Source organism: Neovison vison, chromosome 1, assembly GCF_020171115.1.
Source record: "Neovison vison isolate M4711 chromosome 1, ASM_NN_V1, whole genome shotgun sequence".
In the NCBI taxonomy this organism is placed as follows: domain Eukaryota; kingdom Metazoa; phylum Chordata; class Mammalia; order Carnivora; family Mustelidae; genus Neogale; species Neogale vison.
This window is the reverse complement of record NC_058091.1, coordinates 78,907,583-78,910,294: the sequence shown is the minus strand read 5'-3', so window position 1 is coordinate 78,910,294 and position 2,712 is coordinate 78,907,583.

Below are 2,712 nucleotides of genomic sequence, written 5' to 3'. Positions count from 1 at the left end.
TTGCCTAATCAGGAAATAAGTGACGTCTGTGATTCAGGATCACATCGTAACTTACATTAAGTTTATGACTAACAAAATTAAAAAAACATGATTCCAGGAGTGTCTACGGTTTCTTCCCAGCGTTCAAGTCAACTTTGTTTTTAATTGCACAGACCTCACTGCCTGAGTATGTCAAGTTCACTTTTTCCTTTCCTTTTTGGATGGCAATGCATGGAATGCCCTTGTATAAACACAGCCAGGGCATGAGCACAGTTCTACTTCATTTCCTCAACTCTTTGTTTTGCTATTCCCTTATTGTCCTGTGTCTGCATTCCTTGACTACTGATGGGCTCAGTCAGCATCACCCCAGGAGGTGTGTGGAGGGATTCATGAAGTAAAGGCCAAGGAAAAACTCAAGCTAACAAAAAAAAAAAGAAAGAAAGAAAGAAAGAAAAGGAAAGGAAATAGTAAAGTGGGTATATTAGTCAGGGTTTTCCAGAATTAATATGCATAACATACATCTCTCTCTCTCATCTACTTACCTATAATGTATATCTAAGGAAAGAGAGAGAGAGTTTAAGAAATTAATCCACACCATTGTGTGGGCTGGAAATTTAGAAATATTCAGGAGAAGCTGGCAGGTTGGGGACCCAAAAAGAGTTGATATGGCAATTAAGAGTCCAGAGGTTGTCTGGAAACATTTCCTTCTTTCTTGGGGGACCTTGGTCTTTTTTTCTTAATGTTATCAACTGATTGGATGACGCCCCACATATTATGGAAGACAATGTGCTGTCTTCAAAACCTACTGATTTAAATGTTAATCACAACTAAAAAGCACCTTCATTTCAACATCTAGACTGGTGTTTGATCAAACATCAAACATAGCCTATATAAGATGACACATAAAATTAACCATGGTGGGATATTGGCTTACAATAATTGAAAGAACATTTAGGTTCTGAAATTTAATGAATAAAGTATATTTTATAAATAAATGAAAAAAGCCATAATTGTGAATGATTTTTAAGTCCATCAAAAACGCATACGATGTTAGCCAATGTTCTGAGACAATTGCAGGACTCAGGCCAACAAATTAACATGAACTCTAATATCCCACTCCTTTGAATTCCATTTTTGGATAATTTCTTAGACTTTTCTTTGATGTCATTTGTGATAATTTTTTCTAGTACATTTAAAAAAAAAAAAAGATTTACTTATTTATTTGAGAGAGAGAGAGAGAGAGACAGGGTCAGGAGAGAGGGGCAAAGGAAGAGGGAGAGAGAAACTCCAGCAGACTGCATATTGAGCATGTAGCCAGACATGGGGCTCGATCTCACGACCCTGAGATCATGACCTGAGCTGAAACCTAGAGTCAGGTGCTTAACTAACTGTGCCACCCACATGCCCCTTTGGTGCACTTTATGGCTAAAATTCTTTATTCAGATTCTTTTTTTTTTTTTTTAAGATTTTATTTATTTATTTGACAGACAGAGATCACAAGTAGGCAGAGAGGCAGGCAGAGAGAGGAGGAAGCCCGTTCCCTGCTGAGCAGAGAGCCCGATTCGGGGCTTGATCCCAGGATCCTGGCATCATGACCTGAGCCGAAGGCAGAGGCTTTAACCCACTGAGCCACCCAGGTGCCCCGATTCTGACTCTTAAAAAGGAATAAAAATATGCAAAGATAAAACATACAATTTTCATTTTGCATATTTCCTACGTTCATCACACTCAAACTAAACATTTTGAGCTAAATATAGCACATGTATCTATCTATTTATATATATATATATATATATATATATATATATATATATATTTGATTGCACCTAAAACAGAATTCATGCGACCATTGGGAAGAAGAGTAAGCACTTTTATGCTTTACTTCATTGGTATGTTATTATCTCAATCCTTGATTAAAAATGAGACACCTTGGAGTTCACTGAATTGTAATGACCCTTCTAAATAATATCTAAAGAGTTGGCTTTGCTATTTTGATTCTCTGGTTTTTAAAATTACCTGTTTATTAAGCTTTCTTATTTGATTTCTGATTGTTGGATGGATTTACTAGGTATGTAATCAGCTTTCCTGAATGACTGAAACAATAATCTACATAGGGGTAGATGACTAGAAAAAAACTTCTTAAAGTCTATTCTGCTTATTTCAATAATAAAATTTTGAGTTAAAATGCCAAAAGTAAGTTCAACTGGAGATAGTCATCAGTGACAAGGTGGGATAAATGTGAATGTGTAGGCAAAGGAGTAGGCAGAGCAAGAAAATCAAAGAAGTGTCACCAAACACAGGATGTGTCACATTTCTGACCCCATTAATTTAAATTGCTAAGCAAAATAAATGCAACTCTTCTCATCTTCAAAGCACTTCATAAAAGAAAACAAAATTAAGTACCATAATACTAGGGTGATTCCTATTTTGCTGATGAAGAAACAGATGAGAAACTCTAATGGCCCTTCTAAGGCCGCAGCTGAGCTTTGACAAAACCAGGATTAAAGAAAGAGCTCCCTGCCCTGTCTTCACCAGGGCACTTGTCTGCAAACCCGTACAGATGAATCATCCGGAGAGCTGGAGATCTGGTTGCCACATGGAAACAAGCGAGCACGGGATCTCTGAGAGTGCCTGGGGTTGTTGCTTCGGTTTGGGTAAAGCGCAGGGCAGCTGAAATTCAGCAGCACTGTCTCAAGTGAACACAGAATAAAACCCTGACAGGAACAAAGAGAT